The sequence below is a fragment of the Tamandua tetradactyla genome, chromosome 3 (genome assembly GCF_023851605.1).
Source record: "Tamandua tetradactyla isolate mTamTet1 chromosome 3, mTamTet1.pri, whole genome shotgun sequence".
NCBI lineage: Eukaryota > Metazoa > Chordata > Mammalia > Pilosa > Myrmecophagidae > Tamandua > Tamandua tetradactyla.
The window spans coordinates 136,232,906-136,254,556 of record NC_135329.1 but is presented as its reverse complement, the minus strand read 5'-3'; the positions used below and the strand labels follow the sequence as shown (position 1 = coordinate 136,254,556).

The 21,651-nt window shown below is 37.0% G+C and overlaps 1 protein-coding gene across 5 annotated transcripts in view; it reads left to right on the top strand.

Annotated features, from left to right (window-relative positions):
* Nucleotides 1-21,651, top strand: part of SLC38A11 (solute carrier family 38 member 11) — a 224,152-nt gene that overhangs the window by 43,850 nt on the left and 158,651 nt on the right. For 3 of the 5 annotated variants that reach the window (XM_077154032.1, XM_077154031.1, XM_077154033.1), the window contains exon 2: nucleotides 6,809-6,902. The exons of the other annotated variants lie outside the window; for them this stretch is intronic. The gene's annotated coding sequence lies outside the window, so the exon portion shown is untranslated. The remainder of the gene's footprint in view (nucleotides 1-6,808; nucleotides 6,903-21,651) is intronic. 5 annotated transcript variants of the gene reach the window in all.

The window sequence follows — 21,651 nt, the reverse complement described above, 5'->3', positions numbered from 1 at the left end:
TGAGATAATAAATCCCTCAGGCTTCCACCAATCAGACTGGGCCAGAAATACATGCTCCCAGTATGTGCATGAGGCTACTCTGGCCCTCTGGAACTGGGACCAAGGATCTGCACTGGGAGCATAGGTGGGCTAGCACTGAGCTATAGAGAGCGTAGGACAGGGGCCAGCCAGGGCGCCAAGAGATCGTACCACTTTTTCTTGTTTTGTTGCTTGCCCTGTTACTGCAGTCCTTTAACTGTGTACTGGAGCTCTGAAGCATCTTATTCTACCAACTTGATTGGGGTGGGGCTCTCCCATTCCATGGAAGAAGTTTAACCAGGGAAGTGACACATTCTGATTTGAGATTTTTAAATATAGTAAAACCCATCCATGAATCATTGAATGTGACCCAAAGATTTTAACTGCAGTAAAATGTGGAGCCTTGATATGGCAAGTTTAATGATGTGACCTCTATGAACCTACACAATTACTAAGTTATGAGTTTGGGGTGTCCAGCTGAGCTGTTCAAATTCTTCCAAGTTCAGATCTGAGTCCCAGCCTTAGTTTGGCACCATCTAGTGAAAGTTGTTTACTCCAGGTTAAATATTGATGCAGATTATTCAAAGTGATATGACTGGCTAGATTTCCAAGATAGTAGCTGCAATATCAGGGATCTTCTGTTTTGCTGTTGTTATCTAGGAAAATTAGAATGGGAGAACACTGAGGACATGGAAATTCTTCTTCTGTTTCCCAATAGAGAAATGCTTAAAATTTCCTCATAGGGCTTTGACTTCCTCTCTTTGGGCTCCTTCCCAACTCTGTCAGAAGATGAGACCGTTAACCCACCCCTGTTTGAGAATGGGGGCAGGGTTGAGAACAGTAACCAATCATGTCTCACATTATATCCAAATTCCCATAAATACTGAGTGGTTGTCACAGGCTTTTATGGTAACATTTCAGCTGTTACCTGGAAAATGGATTGTAGGTGGAAAAAGAGGTGTGTAGTTAGCAAATCATTAGGAGGCAATTGCAGTACCTCAAATGAGATATGATGGTTGCTTAGACTAAGGTGGCAGCAGAGAAATGGAGATAAGATATTTAAGATATTTAGGAAGCAGAATCAGTTTGACTCAGTGTTTGATTGGATGTTGGAAGGTAGGGGAGGAAAATGTCAAGGAATACTTCTGATTACCCAGGTTTCTAACATGATAAAAGGGCAATTAGCAGCTTATTTTGGGGAAATAACCTGGGAAGAAGAGATTTTGAGGAAAGATCATGAGTTCTGTTTTGAACATGTTGTCTTTGAAGTCCTGTGTGACACTGAAGTGGACAAGTTGCTTGAGCAAATGGGTATGTATGTATAGTGCTCAAATAAAGCATCCTGGCTGGAAGTATAAATTTGAGACCAATCACTAAAAATATGCTAATTAAAGTGACTTAGAAAGAATTTGATTGCTGAGGGAAACAGTGTACATTAAGAAAAAAATAAGGCCTAAGATTTAGGAATGAGGAAAATACTTCTGTAATGGTATTATAGAAGCCAAAAGAAAATATTTTAAGATGGAATGAGCAGTTAGCTGTGCTGAAAGCTGTTCATAGTTCCTGCAAAATTGTGAACTATGTGTCATAATTGTATGAACTCATTGCTCTGGAGAGCATTGGAGGCATTAGTAAGAATAGTTGTATGGGAGAAATGGAAGTAAAAGTGAGACTGAAGTTATTTTTTATTTATTAAAAGACAGGAACTGGAAAGTAGCATGTTTGATTTGAAATTGAGTACCTTTTGCATTGCACATACACACACACACACACAAACACACATGAAAACAGAGCACAACACTGGTATATCAACTGGTTAACTGATTGAAAAGTTGGGACATAGAAAGTTTCTTATTTGGGTTATATAACAATTGAATATTGTTATGTAAAGAGAAAACAAGAAGAGTAGTGTTCAAGAAGTTATATGTGCCATAGCATTATTCTGAAATTCACAGTCATGTTTCTACAGGAGTGTTCAATGTCTATTTCTTAGTGAAAATATGCTCAAAATAACCCTCCTCAGAAATACAGAAGAATTGAGTAGAGTTTAGTTCTAATTAATTAATTGTTTGACCTTGGACAAGTCACTTCCGTTCTGGGCCTCAGAGTCCCGTGTGTGATGGTTACACATTTGCTTGGTAGTGGCAACATAGATAGTACATGGTATCAACAGTAGGAAGAATGTGCTTTTAAATCCAACATAAAGCAAAAAGTAACTCCCACCAACATAAAAAAATTAATGCCCTATCAATAGACAATAATGTCTCCTGTAGGAATAGTAGTTTTTTCACCCTGAAGTTGTAACAATTTCTGTGTAAATTAAGTAGCTAACATTTTATAGAATTTATTGTAAAGAGACCAAGCTTTTAATTTAAAAATTAAAACTCAGTTTGTAATTGAATGAACGAATGAATGAAAAGAGCGAGACCATATTCATTAATACATATTCACTTAAGCCAATGGATAGGAGTTGTAATTCTGTGATTAGAAATTAAAACCCTGGGCCAAGGCAGCTGCATCCCAGCTCAGAGCGTCTGTGACACATGGAAGCAGATTAGCAGCACATGAAGGAAGAGAAGCAAAGACCAGAATAAAGGTTATCCTCCTGATATGGTAGACACAGTAATGATCCTTCAAAGATGTCCACGTCTTAATTTCCAGAACCTGTGAATATGTTACCTTACATTGTAAAAGGAACTTTGCATGTTGATTAAGTTAAAAATTGTTCCTGTCAAAACTGGCTTAATTGCAAAAATAGAAATAGAATCCACATAACTCGAAAGACCCCTTTGGCCTCCAAATACAATAGAGAATATTTATTTTACCTTCTTCAAAGAAAGCACTAAAACTAAGCATTGTTAAATGTTAGCTGCTGAAAATTCCACCTAACCCAATATCTGAAGATAAGAGACTGCTCTTATTTCCAAGAGGCAGGGGATCATATTCTAGGATCCATGAATCAGTAGCAGGTGAGTAAAAGTTCTGCAAGGAATTTATTAACCCCCTGAAATTGCAAGAAAATGTGTGTGTTTGTGTGTGTGTGTGTTCTTTTGACTGTAGGATCCATAAATGCTGTCAGTGTTTTTAGCACTTTTTAGAGAACTACTCCCTTTCTTTAAGCTAATTCCAACTATCAAAAGGCTAGGCCTTCAGATTTCCAAATCTTATCCCAATTACACCATCCCAGTTATATCATAATGAAATCATTTCATCTTTGAATGCTTTCAATTTTTACTCTATAAGACTAATGATTATTCTTCATGCCCCTTATTGTTCATGCCAGCACTGTCACTATTAGAAATACTGTGCCTGTCATTTTAATTATTCTTATTGTCAACCTCTCCCCACTAGACCATTAACTCCAAGAAAGCAGGAAATGCTTTGTTAAATAAGATGATCCACTTAAACCATTGGCAAATAAATCCTCAATAAACTATATTAGCATAGTGTGTGTTCAGTATTTGTTAAACAAATGAATGACTATAGTAAGATATGGAAGCCTGAAATCCATACAATGCAGAATTTTCCCAAGTCCTTGTTTGGTGATTTATGTGGATCCTTGAGGTGAACCAGAAAAGAAATAACAGTTAAGAGAGTAAGCTCTTGGGTGGGCAACAGTGACTCAGTGGCAGAGTTCTCACCTGCCATGCTGGTGACCTGGGTTCAATTCCTGGTGCCTGCCCATATAAAAAAAAAGAGAGAAAGTAAGCTCTCAAGTCAGACTACTTGGATCAAACCTGTCCCTTACTGCCTATGTGATCTTAGCCAGGTGTTTTCAAAACCCCTGAATTCTTTCATCTGTTTACATACAGAACCAAGAGCCTAGAGGATAGCAATGGATCAATAACACTAAGTATTATAGATGTTAACAACCAAACTTAAAAAAAAAAATTCAAATAAATATGTCCACATACCCAAGTGCCTAGCAGAATAGCCACTTAATATATTTACAATGTAGTATGCATTGAATCTGAATATCTTGAGGCAGGCTTTTCTATAATAAAACTGATTTGTGGAAGAAAACATGTATATAAAAAAAGAAAGACTTTTGATGCACTGTCTGCATAAATGAAGGATTAGGGGAGTATGGGAAAACATCAGAGTCAGTATTATAGGTCAACTTGTATCCCTCCGAAAGATATGTTAAAGTCTAACCCCCATAACCTGAGAATCTGACCTTATTTATATCTAGGGTTTTGAAGATGTGATTCTTCGATGAGGCAAAACTGGATTAAGGTGGGCCTTAATGCAGTATGACTGGTGTCCTTATAAAATGAAGAAATTGAACACAGAAACAGACTAACAATGGGGAGAAGGCCTTGTGAAGACATAGGAGACAGATTGAAGTGCTGCTTCTACAAACCAAGGAACACCGAGGATGACTAACAAACAACAGAAGTTAGAAGAGGCCAGAAAGAGTTCTCTCCTGCCTGTTTCAGTGGGAGCATGGCCCCACTGCAGGGAGGGGAGGGGGGTTTTCTTTTAAACAGTCAGGCTGAAGGACATTCCCAAATTTTAGGAATTTAGTTTGCATGCTAATAAATGAAGAGCTATAATTAATAGTTTAAAAGCTTCTCATTGCCAAGGCCTTTTCTTTTCACGACAAGGATAAACCATAGGCTTTTAAGAAAAAGTTATTTCAAAACAAGCAATGTTTCAAAGAGCTGGAATTTAATTTCACAATCCTTTTATGTATTTGTTAAAAGTAATCCTCAAAGCAGCTGTTATTAAAACTTTCTCCTTTCTGTCATCCAGTGTTATTTCCCTATCATTAATAATTAATCAGAAGTCCCTGATTCACTCTTGTACACTCTAAAAATAGGATGCCATGAATAGGCTTAGATCCTTAGCAACAGAATATTGAGTACTCTATCAGCCTAACCTCAATTAGATCTATCTCAGAATTGATAAATTGAAAAGCTTTTCATGCAAAGTAAAGCAACACGTTTTTCCTATTTACAGCTATTTCAAACTCCTCTCACTAAAAGCCTCAACATTTTTCCCACTCTCTCTTTACCTTATGGTAAGGTACAACAGGACATGTGCAACTATTTTAGGATTCTGGAGATAAGAAACCATCAGATATGAAGCTTAACAAACAAGCATTAAACTGGTTATCTACCTGATGGGCATTTCTGATGGTCTACCATGTAACAGATACCTGAAGGAGTTCTGATGAACAGGAAAATGGTATTATACTGAAACTAATAATTAATTATATTTTAATTTAATTTGTTCACTAAACAGTGCAAGGCACTATTTCACACACTTTACAATTATGAACTCACTCAATCTTCATAACCCTATGGGAAAACTGATATAGAGGTTAAGGTACTCTGCAAGGATAAGTGAAAGAGCCAAGATAAAAATTCATGCAACTGGAATTTTTAATCCTAAAGCTTAAATCCTAGGCAATCAATAAACCTGCAAACCACAGATCTGGTTAGCAAATCTTTATATACTCTTTGCTTAATGGGAGGGCAAATGTGGGGGTGAGATTGTTATCTGTATTTTGTACATCTATGTGTTCCTTACCTTAGTATTAAAAATATTTGATTCATCAGGTGATAACCTATGTATAGATTTCAGTAAGCTGAAATAATAACCAGGGGATATTAGATATGAGCATAAGTGTGTATTATATTATGCCCTAACACAAAGTAGCAGCAGCAACAAATAAAGGTCCTTGACACTTTGCAACGGGTAGCCTTGGGCTCTCCCAAGATTAGATAATAGCATTTCCTTTTTTTTCCCCCCAAAAAACACTCTCTCTCTTTCTTAGATAAGCAAATAGATAGATGATTAAATAGATAATTTCTCCTTCCTCATTTCATCCAAATTCTTTTCCATTCTTTCTCTTCCCAAACTATCTAGATAATATCAAACCTGAGCCCATGACTATTTCTCTAGACCTATCCTGTCCAATACATTACCCAGGAACAATGTGTGGCCACATAATTTAATTAAAATGAAACTTAATATGTAGGTCCTCTGTCCATTAGCATATACAGTATAATGGATGGCACAGATATGGAAGATGTTCATCATCACAAAAAGTTCTGCTCTAGAGCAAGTGGGAGCCACTGCCAGTCATATCCCTTGAGAGTGGTGCTCTTCATCTTTTCTAAATTATTTTTGTGTCATCACAGAGCTACACAATTAAGTTCAAGGGAATCTTCTACTATAAACATCAAAATTATTTGGCAGTATTTACTTTATCAGACACTTCTTTCAGTCTGCCAACTTGCTTTGATAAAAATTATTGGCAAGATTCCATGAATTTCCAAGTCTTCCTTTTTTGTAACATGGCATCCATTCAAGTATCAAGAAGCAGAAACAATCATATGAATTTTTTTAATCAGAGAAAATACAATCACATAGCTTATTCTGTTCTTTACCTTAAAGGTTCATCTCAATTCATGCATTATTAGGAAAATAATATCTTTACTACATTGTTTTCTATCCCAATATGGACTCATCTTATCCCAACTCAGAATTGTATCCAAATGAATGAAAAGTTTCTGCATTTAATTTCCATAATATTATGTCACAGGTGTTTTAGTTTCCTGGGCTGCTCAAGCAAATACCATGAAATGGGTCAGCTTAACAATGGGAATTTATCTGCTCACAGTTTGAGGCTGGAAAAAGTCTAAAACAAGTCATCATCAAAAGAATGCTTTTTGCCCAAAGACTGGCATTCAGGGGCTGGCAGTTGGTGACCTTTGGTCCTTAGCTTGTCACATAGCAAGGCACATGGCCACATCTCCTGGGTCTTTATCATCTCTTCCAGGTTCCATTGATGTTCAGCTTCTTGCTTCCTGTGGCTTTCTCTCTCGGTCTGAACTTCCTTTTGCTTATAATGGACTCCAATAATCCTAACTGAGGTAGGCTATACCTTAACTGAAGTAACCTTATCAAAAAGTCTACTTATAGTGGATATATACCTACAAGAATGGAAAAGGTTTAAGAACATGTTTTTCTGGGGTACCTACAGCTTCAAACCACCACACTCCACCCTCTGGAACCCCAAAACACATAATCTTTCTATATGCAAAATACATTTGAGCTGGTTTGAAATTCTTATGTACCCCAGAAAAGTCATGTCCTTTTTTCTTAATCCAATCTTGTGGAAGCAGTCCTGTTTCTTTTAATACTGACTCAATATTGTAGGTGTGAAGCTTTGATTATATTATCTTCATGGAGATGTGGTGTGCCCAATTGTGGGTGTGACCTTTTTTTTTAATTTATTTTTTATCAAAAGAAAACAACATATAAACATGAACATTTTTAACATACAAACGTTCTGTGCATGGTGTACAATCAATGGCTCACAATATCATCACATAGTAGTATATTCATCACCGTGATCATTGTTTAGAACATTTGCATCATTCCAGAAGAAGAGAAAAAAAGAAAAAAACCCTTACCCCTCCCTCTCATTGACCACTAGTATTTCTATCTACTCAATATATTTTAACCTTTGTTCCCCCTATTTTTTTTCTATACCCCTTACTACTCCCTTTCATTGTTCACTAGTATTTCAATCTACTCAAATTATTTTAACATTTGTTCCCCCTATTATTTATTTATTTTTAAACCATATTTTTTGCTCATCTGTCAATTTCATAGATAAAAGGAGTATCAGACACAAGGTTTTCACACTCACATAGTCACATTGTGAAACCTGTATCATTATACATTCATCTTCAAAACAAATGGCTACTGGAACACACCTCTACAGTTTCAGGCACTTCCCTCTAGCCTCTCTAATACACATTAAATTAAAAAGGGGATACCTATAAAATGCATAAGAATAACCTCCAGGATAACCTCTCAACTCTGTTTGAAATCTCTCAGCCACTGCCACTTTATTTTGTCTCATTTCTCTCCTCCCCCTTTTGGTTAAGAAGGCTTCCTCAATTCCTTGATGCTGAGTCCCAGCTCATTCTAGGATTTCTGTTCCACATTGCCAGGGAGGTTTACACCCCTGGGAGTCATGTCCCACGTAGAGAGGGAGAGGGCAGTGTGTTTGCTTGCCATGTTGGCTGAGAGAGAAATAGGCTACATCTGAGCAACAAAAGAGGTTCTCTGGGGGTGACTCTTAGGCCTAATTTTAAGTTGGCTAAGTCTAGCCTTTGCAGTGATAAGTTTCATATGAACAAACCCCAAGACTGAGGGCTCAGCCTATTGATTTGGTTGTCCCCGCTGCTTCAGATCATATCAGGAATTCTCCAAATGAGGAAGTTGAATTTTCCCCCTTTCTTGCCATTCCCCAAGGGGACTTTGCAAATACTTTTTTATTCACTGTTCAAATCAGTCATTTATCTTTCCTTCTGGTTTCATTTGTGCCCCAGCCTTCCTCCCTCTATTATTCTCACATTCAGCTTCATTGAGTGTACTAACATTATTGTGCTGCGATTAGGTAGTATTGTGCTATCCATTTCTGAATTTTTATAATCTGTCCTGTTGTACAATCTGTATCCCTTCAACTCCAATTACTCAAAATCTACCCTAACTCTATCTTCTGATGGCCTCTGTTCTTAACTGAAATTCTCCAAGTTAATTTGTTAATGTTAGTTCATATCAGTGAGACCATACAGTGTTTGTCTTTTTGTTTCTGGCTAATCTCACTCAGCATAATGTCCTCGAAGTCCATCTATGTTGTTACATACTTCATAACTTTATCCTGTCTTAAAGCTGCATAATATTCCATCATATGTAAATACCACAGCTTGTTTAGCCACTCGTCTGTTGATGGATATTTGGGCTGTTTCCATCTTTTGGCAATTGTAAACAATGCTGCTATAAATATTGGTATGCAGTTGTCCATTTGTGTCCTTGCCCTCATGTCCTCTGAACAAATACCTAGCAGTGGTATTGCTGGCAGGATCATATGGCAATTCTATACTTAGTTTCCTGAGGAACTGCCAAACAGCCTTCCAGGGCAGTTGTACTATTTTACATTCCCAACAACAGTCGATAAGTGTGCCTCTTTCTCCACATCCTCTCCAGCACTTGACATTTTCTGTTTTATTGATAATGGCCATTTTGGTAGGTGTGAGATGATATCTCATTGTGGTTTTGATTTGCATTTCCCTAATAACCAGGGAAGTTGAACATCTATTCATGTGCCTTTTAGCCATTTGTAGTTGCTCTTCTGCAAAGTGTCTGTTCATGTCTTTTGCTCATTTTGTAATTGGATTGTTTGTCTTTTTGTTGTTGAGTTGAACAATCTCTTTATATATTCTGGATACTAGACCCTTATCTGATATGTTGTTTCCAAATATTGTCTCCCATTGTGTAGGCTGTCTTTTTACTTTCTTGACAATTTCTTTGCTCTACAAAAGTGTTTAATTTTGAGGAGTTCCCATTTATCTATTTATTTCTTCAATGCTGTGCTTTGGGTGTAAGATCTAGGAAACCACCTCCTATTATAAGATTTATAAGATATTTCCCTACATTTTCTTCTAAAGGTTTTATGGTCTTAGCTCTAATGTTTGGGTCCTTGATCCGTTTTGAGTTAATTTTTGTATAGAGTGTGAGATATGGATCTTCTTTCATTCTTTTGCATGTGGATATCCAGTTCTTCAAGCACCATTTATTGAAGAGACTGTTCTGTCCCAGGTGAGTTGGCTTGACTGCCTTATCAAAGATCAGTTGTCCATAGATGAGAGGGTCTATATCTGAACACTCTATTTGATTCCATTGATCAGTATATCTATCTTTATGCCAGTGCCATGCTGTTTTCACCACTGTAGCTGCATAATACACCTTAAAGTCGGGTAGTGTGAGACCTCCGACTTCATTTTTCTGTCTCAGGATATTTTTAGCTTTTCAGGGCACCCTGCCCTTCTAGATAATTTTGCTTATTGGTTTTTCTATATCTGAAGAGTGAGTTTTGGGGATTTTAATTGGTATTGCATTGACTCTATAAATAATTTTAGGTAGAATTGACATCTTAACTACATTTAGTCTTCCAATTCATGAACATGTTGTGCCCTTCCATTTATTTCAGTCTTCTGTGATTTCTTTTAGCAATTTCTTGTAGTTTTCTTTGTATAGGTCTTTTGTATCCTTAGTTAAATGTATTCCTAAATATTTTATTCTTTTGGTTGCTATTGTAAGTCGAGTTTTTTTTCTTGATTTTCCCCTTCAGATTGCTCATTACTAGCATATAGAAATACTACAGGTTTTTAAGTGTTGATCTTGTAACCTGCCACTTTGCTGCACTCATTTATTAGCTCTAGTAGTTTTGCTATGGATTTTTCAGGGTTTTCAACATACAGTATCATATCATCTGCAAACAGTGAGAGTTTTACTTCTTCCTTTCCAATTTTGGTGCCTTGTATTTCTTTTTCTTGTCTAATTGTTCTGGCTAGAACTTCCAACACAATGTTGAATAACAATGGTGATAGTGGACATCCTTGTCTTGTTCCTGATCTTAGGGGGAAAGTTTTCAGTTCTTCCCCATTGAGGATGTTAACTGTGGGCTTTTCATATATTCCCTTTATCATGTTGAGGAAGTTCCCTTATATTTCTCTTCTTTGAAGTATTTTCAACACAAAGTGATGTTGAATTTTGTCAAATGCCTTTTCTGCATCAATTGAGATGATCGTGTGGTTTTTCTGCTTTTATTTGTTGATATGTGTATCACATTAATTGATTTTCTTATGTTAACCATCCTTGCATACCTGGGATGAATCCTACTTGGTCATGATGTATAATTCTTATAATGAGCTGCTGGATTTGCAAGAATTTTGCTGAGGATTTTTGCATCTATATTCATGAAAGAGATTGGTCTGTAATTTTCTTTTCATATAGTATTTTTGTCTGGCTTTGGTATGAGGGTGATGTTGTTTTCATAGAATGAGTTAGGTAGCCTTCCCTCCTCTTCAATTTTTTGGAAGAGTTTGAGCAGGACTGGTACTAATTCTTTCTTGAATGTTTGATAGAATTCACGTGAAGTCATCAGGTCCTGGACTTCTCTTATTTTAAGCTTCTTAATGACTAATTCAATTTCTTTACTTCTGATTGGTTTGTTGTGGTCATCTATTTCTTCTTGAGTCAATGTTTGTTGTTCATGCCTTTTTAGGAAGTTGTCCATTTCTTCTACATTGTCTAGTTTATTAGCATTACCTCCTTTATTTCTGTGTGGTCAGTGGTTATGTCTCCTCTTCCATTTCTGATTTTATTTATTTGTGTCCTCTCTCTTCTTCTTCTTGTCAGCCTTGCTAAGAGTCCATCAATCTTATTGATTTTCTTATAGAACCAACTTCTGGTTTTGTTGACTTTCTCGTTTGCTTTCATGTTCTCAGTTTCCTTTATTTCTGCTCTAATCGTCATTATTTCTTTCCTTTTGCTTGCTTTAGGATTAGGTTGCTGTTGTTTCTCTACTTCTTCCAAGTAAACAGTTAATTCCTTGATTTTTGCTCTTTCTTCTTTTTTTGATATAGGCATTTAGGACAATAAATTTCCCTCTTAGCACTGCCTTTGCTGCATCCCATAAATTTTGATTTGTTCTGTTTTCATTTTCATTTGCCTCAAGATATTTATTGATTTCTCTCGTAATTTCTTCCTTGGCCCACTGGTTGTTTAAGAGTGTGTTATTGAGCTTCCATATATTTGTGAATTTTCTGGCCCTCTAACTAATATTGATTTCCAACTTCATTCCTTCATGATCTGAGAAAGTGTTTTGTATGGTTTCAGTCTTTTTTAATTTATTGAGACTTGTTTTGTGACCCACCATATAGTTTATCCTTGAGAATGATCCATGAGCACTTGAGAAAAAGTGTATCCTGCTGTTGTGGGGTGTAATGTTCCATAAATGTCTGCTAAGTCTAGTTTGTTTATTATATTATTCAAATTATCTGTTTCTTTATTGATGCTCTGTCTATATGTTCTGTCCATTGATGAGAGCAAGGAACTGAAGTGTCTATTATGGTAGATGTGTCTATTTCTCTTTTCATTGTTTTCAGTGTTTGCTGCGTGTGTTTTGGAGCACTCTGAGTTGGTGCATAAATATTTATGATTGTTATGTCTTCTTGTTGAATTGTTCCTTTTATCAACACATAGTGTCCTTCTTTGTCTCTTTTCATTGTTTTACATTTGAAGTCTAATTTGTTGGATATTAGTATAGCTACTCCTGCTGTTTTCTGATTGTTGCTTGCATGAAATATCTTTTCCCAACCTTTCACTTTCAACCTATGTTTATCCTTGGGTCTAAAATGCATCTCCTGTAGACAGCATATAGATGGGTCCTGTTTTTTAATCCATTCTGCCACTCTATGTCTTTTGATTGGGTAGTTCAATCCATTAACATTTAGTGTTACTACTGTCAGGGCAGTACTTTCTTCTACCATTTTGCCTTTTGGATTTTATGTCATATCTAATTTTTCCTCTTAACCTTTACTGATAGTCTTCATTTCTACACTCTTCTCCACACCTCTCTCTCCTGTCTTTCCTATCTGTCTATTGTGCTCCCTTTAGTATTTCTTGCAGAGCTGATCTCTTAGTCACAAATTCTCTCAGTGACTTTTTTGTCTGAAAATATTTTAATTTCACCCTCATTTTTGAAGCACAGTTTTGCTGGATATAGAATTCTTGGTTGGCAGTTTCTCTTTTAGTATCTTAAATATGATAAAAGAGTCATCCCACTGGCTTCTCGCCTCCATGGTTTCTGCTGAGAAATCTATGCAGTCTCATGGGGCTTCCCTTGTATGTGATGGATTGCTTTTCTCTTGCTGCTTTCAAAATTCTCTGTTTCTCTTTGGCATCTGACATTCTGATTAGTGTCTTGGAGTATGTCTATTTGGATCTTTTCTGTTTGAATGCTGCACTTCTTGGAGCTGTACTTTTAAGTCTTTCATAAGAGTTGGGAAATTTTCAGTGATAATTTCTTCCATTAGTTTTTCTCTTCCTTTTCCCTTCTCTTCTCCTCTGGGACACCCACAACATGTATATTCACGCAGTTCATATTGCCATTCAATTCCTTGAGTACCCTGCTCATATTTTTCCATTTTTTTCCCTATATTTTCTTCTGCTTGTCAGATTTCAGATGTCCTGTCCTCCAGTTCACTAATGCTATCTTCTGCCTCTTGAAATCTAACATTGTAGGTTTCCATTGTTTTTTTAATCTCTTCTACTGTGCCTTTCATTCCCATAAGTTCCATGATTTATTTTTTCAGACTTTTGATTTCTTCTTTTTGTTCATCCCTTGTCTTCTTTATATCCTTCCTCAATTCATTGATTTGAATTTTGATGAGGTTTTCCATGTCTGTTCAAACATCCTGAATTAATTGTTTCAACTCCTGTATCTCATTTGAATTGTTCGTTTGTTCCTTTGACTGGGCCATATCTTCAATTTTCCTAGCATGATTCATTATTTTTTGCTGGTGTCTAGACATTTAATTTCCTTAATTAATTTATTCTGGAGATTTTTTTCACTTTTTTTTTTACCTAGGATTTTCTTGCTGGATGACTTTGTTCTCTATCTGTTCTTTGACATTCAGTTCAGTTTATTCTAGACTTCTAGCTTAGGCTTTGTCTAACAGATAGGAATTTTTCAGTTCTTGTTTTCTTGTTTCTTGCCCTGTCTGTATGGTGCCTTTTTTTTTTAACCCCTTAGGAAGGTCTACTTAAGTATTATAGACCCCAGTCTGATTTTCCCAGACCAAACTGGCCTTCTCTCAGGAGGAAAGAGTCACCTGTGTCAGTTTTCCCTGAGTGTGAGACCCAGCAGGTTGAAGGACTTTTCTATGAAGCCTGTAGACTCTGTGTTTTTCCTATCCTGCCCAGTATGTGGTGCTTATTTGCCTGTGGATCCCACCAGCATGAAGTGAGGCAGTGCTTTTAATTTAAGCAGACTCTCCCTGCTGGGGATATGATTGAGACAGAGAAGAGGTTGTAGGCTGGCTTTAATCACTTCAGTTTTCCAGACTCTGGAGTCTGAATTCCTTGAAGGAGGGATTCACCTGAGCTGGGCCCCACCCCTCTCCTGGGGAAGGCACAGCCTCCAGACAAGTTCTCAAATAAGCTTAATTCCACCCTTGCCTGGGGCAGTTGGAGCCTGAGAAGCCTTACAGTTGTATCCAAAGAGCAGTCAAACTGTAGAAACACAGTCACAAAAAGGAAAAGAAAAAAAAATCCTTTTCAGAGCAGGAGCCCCATTCCTCGGGTTTGCCAATCAAGAGGTCAAGTTGGTATGTTGTTCTGTGTATCTCCAGGTCCTAGTGCCACCTCCTTTCCTTCAGGGCCCAGGCCTTTTCAAGTATTTTGTGCTGTCTAATTGAAAAAAAGCTCTGTTCATTTTTTTTTTTTTCTTTTTCCATCAGCTCTGCCCTCTCTGTGCCAGGGCAAAAACCTGCAACCTCAGTTTTTACTCGAGGTTTAGCTGAATAGGGGACCTATTTTCAGCAGTCAGAATTTGTTAATTAATTCCACAATTGGAGCTTGGTTGAATTCAGTCCCTTGCTGTTAGTAAAGTCTCTTTCCTTTCCCCTCTGGGAACCAGCCTGGGAGGGAGGAGCACCAGCCTCCAAAGGCTTGGGGGCCTCAACAGTTCTGGGTGGGATCACAGCTGGTCCAGCTTGTCCAGACTGGTGTACGATGTGTGTCCAGTCACTGATGTCACCCCAGCAGTTGTTCTGTACTGTCCCTGGCTATTTACTAGCTGCTCTGGAGGATGAACTAAATCCCACATCTCTCTAAGCCACGATCTTGAACTCCTCCTGGGTGTGACTTTTCGATTAGGTAGAGATGTGACTCTGCCCATTCAAGGTTGGTCTTTATTAGTTTACAGGAGTCCTTTAAAAGGGGAAATGTTTTGGAGAGGGCTTAGACCTGACACAGACAGAGACATCTGGAGATGCAGAAAGAAAATGCCCCAGGAAAGCTGTTCCAAACCAGAAGCCAAAGGATTAACAGATGCCAGCCATATGCCTTACCAACTGACAGAGGTGTTCTGGACCCATTGGCCTTTCTTGAGTCAAGGTATCTTTCCCTGAATGCTTTAGTTTGGACATTTTTATAGCCTTAGAATTATAAGCTTTTAATATAACAAAATCCTTTTTTAAAAGTCATACCATTTCTCTTATATTGTATTCTGGTGGCTTTAACAAACCAAAACAACATTAATTCCTTCACAATATCCCAAAAGCCTTAAGTCATTTCAGAAACAATGCTTAGTACAAAATCTCATCAAAATCACTTATGGATGTGGTCTATTCTGGGGCACAATTCCCCTTCATCTGTGTATCTGTGAAATCTAGAGAACAAGTTATCTGCTTCCAATGTACAATAGCAGTACAAGCATAGAATAAACATTCCCATTATAATAGAAAAAAACTTAGAAGGAAAACAGAGGTCATGGGTCCCAAACAAATCCAAAATCTAATAGGGCAAACTCTTACTAGATTTCAAGGTCCCAGCATAATATATCAGTGTTTTGTCCTTGGACCAGATGGAACAGCCACCACACCCCTCACAAGTGCTTGTAAAGCAGCCATGCTCTCTGCAGAAGCTGGGATGAAGACTCCACCCTCTCTGAACATCAGAATGGTGGTCAAGCTCTTCACTGAACAATGGGGCACAAAGCCCATCCCCTCCAAGTGCAAGGGCAGAAAAGCTCTTTCCACACACATGGGTGGGCCCACCTTCTTGGCCAAAGGAGGTGTCTTCAGTCCAGACCTCAGCTTCCCTGGTTCTGCCTTTGAAGCCATTTTTCCTTCAATTTGTCCTTCCTCTGTCCCTTTTAGTTCAGGCTGGCAGTGCTTCCAGTCATACAAATCTTGCAAAAATCTTCTCAGTTTTGCATACAGTTCACAGGGGTTCAAGCCATCAGACAGTAGAGACCTCCATAGATGTTTTCTACATAACTGAATTTCTACATAACTGAATTACATAACAGCCATTTCCCCTGAAATGGCTGACTGGTTCCATGTTAGACCCTCACATAAAGCACTGTTCTCTGGGACTCACTCTCTGGAAGCTCAGAATTTTCCATACCATCAATTTCTGGTTTCTTGGTGCCCAGGAGTTTAGTTCTCTGCTTATCCCTTTCCTCTTTTATTTTACTATAAGTAACAAGGAGAAACCAGGATGCAGTTTCTACACTTAGCTTGGAAATTTCCACAGCTAAATATCCAAGTTTATTGCTTTCAAGTTCTGCCTTTAATCCACCAACAGAACTTAGTTTCACCATTTTCTCTGCCACTTAAAGCAAGGATCATGTTAACTCCAGTTTCCAATAACACATTCATCATTTCCTTCTATGCTCATGGCAAGTACCTTTAACATCCATATTTCTACCAACAGTCTCTTCAAAGCAAACTATCCTTTTCCATCAAGCACTTCACAGTTCTTCCAGCCTCTACCCATTACTGAATTCCAAAGTCATTTCCACATTTTTTGATATTTGCAACAGCAGCACCTCACTCTCCATACCAAAATCTGATTTAGTCTCCTGAACTGCTCAAGCAAATACCATGAAATGGGTCAGGCTAAACAATGGGAATTTATTTCCTCACAATATGAAGTTGGGAAAAGTCCAAATCAAGTGTCATCAAGGCAATGCTTTCTTCTGAAGACTGTGGCATACCGAGGTGGGCTGTTGGTGATTTTTTGGCTTAGCTTGTTATATGGTAAAGTACATGGTGGCATCTCTCGGTCTTTACCTTCTCTTCTGAGTTCCACTGATGTTCAGCTTCTTGCTTCCTGTGGCTTTCTCTCTCTGTCTGAATTTCATTCTGAAAGGACTCCAGCAATAGGATTAAAACCCAACCTTATTGGGTGGTGTGATGGTGGCTCAGTGGCAGAATTCTTGCCTGCCATGCCAGAGACCCAGGTTCAATTCCCAGTGCCTGCCTATGCAAAAAAAAAAAAAAAAAATCCTGATTGAGGTAGGCTATACCTTAACTGAAGTAACCTCATCAAAAGTCCTTCTCTACAATGGGTTCATGCTCACAGGAAGGGATTAGGTTTAAGAACATATTTTTCTCAGATACATATAGGTTCAAACTTGTGTTCATAGACTTGTTCTATGTAGGGTTAACACAAACCTTCAATTTGTGAAAAACACAAATGTAACATATGTTGCATTATATATATATATATATTGCATTTTGTATATATTGCAAAGTGCAATAAAGTGAAGTGCAACAGAACAAGATATGCCTGTATAAGAGATATTAGTATAAAGATAATCACTAGGAAAAAAACTAAAACTTCCTTAAATTCCAAGAGAAATACTTCCTCCACCCCAAAAAAGCACAGGAAAGAAACCTCATGGAGAAACACAGTAACTATAACAATATACACAGAAAACATAAAACATAATATGACAGAGACCAAACATATTAGTCATATGAATATATGTAAATTGTTGCTGCAGGGGTAGGGCCTGGCATTGCTTTGTCCCAAAGCAAATGAAGTAGAGCTCTTATTTTTGCCTCTCACAGTTACTGTGAGAACTGCCTCTTGCTCCAAGTCAAAGCCATGGCCCCATTCAAACAGGAGTTCAAAGAAGCCCCCTCTTCCTCATCCCTCTACTTTCTCACAGCTTCCTCAGTTTTCCCTCCTCTAGTTCTTCTTGAGTTGAGCTGGGATGGGGGAAGAGCAAGCAGTTCTGCTAGGTCTGCCTTTTAGTTAGAACTGGGTCCTCTCCAGAGAAAGGAAATTTGACTGGTTTGGCTGGAACACAGATTCTTGAAAGAGAATAGTGGAAGAAAAGTTTAGAAAATTATTTCAGGATTATGAAGGATAGCAAAGACTTGATTTTGGCTTAAACTTGATTTGTTAGATCCCTAAATGTTTCCAGCAAGGGAAGATTTTTATTAAATTAGTGCTTTAGAAGGAGCAACCTAGTGATAAATAATTATCTAGAGGCTATTGTAGTATCCTGAAGACCCTTACTATCCAAAATATGGTCCCCAGACAAATAGCACTGGTTATCAACTGTCAGCATGTTTTAAAACTCCCAATCCCCAGACCTATGGAAACAGAATCTGCATTTTAACAAGATGCCCAGGGTTTTGTGTGTATAGTCAAGTATGGGAGGCAGTGCCCTAGACATTATAAAAATGGCATCTGAAAAAGAAGGAATGGATGCAAGAATGGTAAGGATCACAGAGGATAATGTTTCAATATTGGATTACTGTGAGTATGTGTTAATTGGCCAAAAAAGGTAGATTCATAATGGGTTTGACTGTAGTCAATGGCTTACAGCTGCGTTGCTACTTATTTTCAAAATAACTTAAATTGTTAAATCATAGTAATATTTCGATTTGGACAAAGCAATAGAAATCCTGCTATTATTTCTTCAACTCTCAAAGATTCTACATGGCTTGCGTTTTAATGAAGCTATCCATCTGATTTTCCTTTTTTTTTTTTTTTTCTCTTACAGATAATGTAGCAGATTTAGAGTCTTCCCCCAAAGTTCCCTTTGTCACTAACCTGGGCATTTCTCCAAGCCCAAAGATAGTACTGAAAATTATAGGCTCTTCCTACATGCTTTTCTTTTTTAGGCACCTAGATCTGGCTTCCATATTAGCAAGCTTCAACATTCACTACTTGTAAGTTTATTTTCTATTTTAAACACAAGCACCTCCACAGTCCTGATCAAAACAGAAAGCCTTCAAAAGAAATAAGCTTGTTAGTCAAAATTAAGGTTGATGGTTTATATACTTCACCAAAATACTTGAATTTTTATAAATATCATGATGGAATTATAGAAATATGAAAGCATCTTAAACATTAAAATGTTAAATGAAAAAACAGCAATTGTGAGTATGGAGTGTTGTCGATCTAATTAATAATATAGAAACAAGAACTATATTTATAATAAAATATGAACCCTTCTGTGTAACCACAACTACTCTAAGAATGTTTTTACCTTCATGCTAATGTTAAAACAAAGAAAATTTAATGAATCTTAGTAATATCCTATTTAACTCTCAACAACAACAAAAAAAATGATCTTATAGATGTGTTGAACAATTATATGATTACAACATGGATAAAAGAAAAAAATCAGTTTTTAGAAGTATTTTACCATTAAAAAATAACCTCAGAAGACAAAAGGGAGATTCCTTACAACTTAATAATTTCTACGTTACTGTTTCAGTAACTATATATACGCTCCCTTTGGTCTCACACGCAAATTTTAATTTCTATTTTTTTCATCTGAAACTCACCTATCACTTCCACACTCACTTGAAGATGTATACATTTTTTTTATCATTCTCTGTTCATGATCTGCAATAAAAATACATTCACATATCTCCTGATCAAAAATTACTACCAATATTCTAGTTTTAAAAATACAAATCACAACATATCAAAACTTATGGGACACAGCAAAGGCAGTGCTAAGAGGGAAATTTATTGCCCTAAATGCCTATATCAGAAAAGAAGAAAAGGCAAAAATGCAGGAATTAACTGTCCACTTGGAAGAACTGGAGAAAGAACAGCAAACTAATCCCAAAGCAAGCAAAAGGAAAGAAATAACAAAGATTAGAGCAGAAATAAATGAAATTGAAAACATGAAAACAATAGAGAAAATCAATAAGACCGGAAGTTGGTTCTATGAGAAAATCAATAAAATTGATGGGCCCTTAGCAAGATTGACAAAAAGAAGAAGAGAGAGGATGCAAATAAATAAGATCAGAAATGGAAGAGGCGACATAACTACTGACCTCACAGAAATAAAGGGGTAGTAACAGGATACTATGAACAACTTTACGCTAATAAATACAACAATTTAGATGAAATGGACGGGTTCCTGGAAAGACATGAACAACCAACGTTGACTCAAGAAGACATAGATGACCTCAACAAACCAATCACAAGTAAAGAAATTGAATTAGTCATTCAAAAGCTTCCTAAAAAGAAAAGTCCAGGACCAGACGGCTTCACATGTGAATTCTATCAAACATTCCAGAAAGAATTAGTACCAACTCTCCTCAAACTCTTCAAAAAAATCAACGTGGAGGGAAAACTACCTAATTCATTCTATGAAGCCAACATCACCCTCATACCAAAACCAGGCAAAGATATTACAAAAAAAGAAAACTACAGACCACTCTCTCTAATGAATATAGATGCAAAAATCCTCAACAAAATTCTAGCAAATCGAATCCAGCAACACATTAAAAGAGTTATACATCATGACCAAGTAGGATTCATCCCAGGTATGCAAGGATGGTTCAACATAAGAAAATCAATTAATGTAATACACCATATCAACAAATCAAAGCAGAAAAATCACATGATAATCTCAACTGATGCAGAGAAGGCATCTGACAAGATTCAACATCCTTTCCTGTTGAAAACACTTCAAAGGATAGGAATACAAGGGAACTTCCTTAAAATGATAGAGGGAATATATGAAAAACCCACAGCTAATATCATCCTCAATGGGGAAAAATTGAAAACTTTCCCCCTAAGATCAGGAACAAGACAAGGATGTCCACTATCACCACTATTATTCAATATTGTGTTGGAAGTTCTAGCCAAAGCAATTAGACAAGAAAAAGAAATATAAGGCATCAAAATTGGAAAGGAAGAAGTAAAACTATCACTGTTTGCAGACGGTATGATACTATACGTCGAAAACCCGGAAAACTCCACAACAAAATTACTAGAGCTAATAAATGAGTACAGCAAAGTAGCAGGTTACAAGATCAACATTCAAAAATCTGTAGCATTTCTATACACTAGTAATGAACAAGCTGAGGGGGAAATCAAGAAACGAATCCCATTTACAATCGCAACTAAAAGAATAAAATACCTAGGAATGAATTTAACTAAAGAGACGAAAAACCTATATAAAGAAAACTACAAAAAACTGCTAAAAGAAATCACAGAAGACCTAAATAGATGGAAGGGCATACCGTGTTCATGGATTGGAAGACTAAATATAGTTAAGATGTCAATCCTACCTAAATTGATTTACAGATTCAATGCAATACCAATCAAAATCCCAACAACTTATTTTTCAGAAATAGAAAAACCAATAAGCAAATTTATCTGGAAGGGCAGGGTGCCCCGAATTGCTAAAAACATCTTGAGGAAAAAAAACGAAGCTGGAGGTCTAGCGATGCCGGACTTTAAGACATATTATGAACCCACAGTGGTCAAAACAGCACGGTATTGGCATAAAGATAGATATATCAACCAATGGAATCGAATAGAGTGCTCAGATATAGACCCTCTCATCTATGGACATTTGATCTTTGATAAGGCAGTCAAGCCAACTCACCTGGGACAGAACAGTCTCTTCAATAAATGGTGCCTAGAGAACTGGATATCCATATGCAAAAGAATGAAAGCAGACCCATATCTCACATCTTACACAAAAGTTAACTCAAAATGGATCAAAGATCTAAACATTAGGTCTAAGACCATAAAACAGTTAGAGGAAAATGTAGGGAGATATCTTATGAAACTTACAATTGGAGGCAGTTTTATGGACCTTAAACCTAAAGCAAGAGCACTGAAGAAGGAAATAAATAAATGGGAGCTCCTCAAAATTAAACACTTTTGTGCATCAAAGAACTTCATCAAGAAAGTAGAAAGACAGCCTACACAATGGGAGATAATATTTGGAAATGACATATCAGATAAAGGTCTAGTATCCAG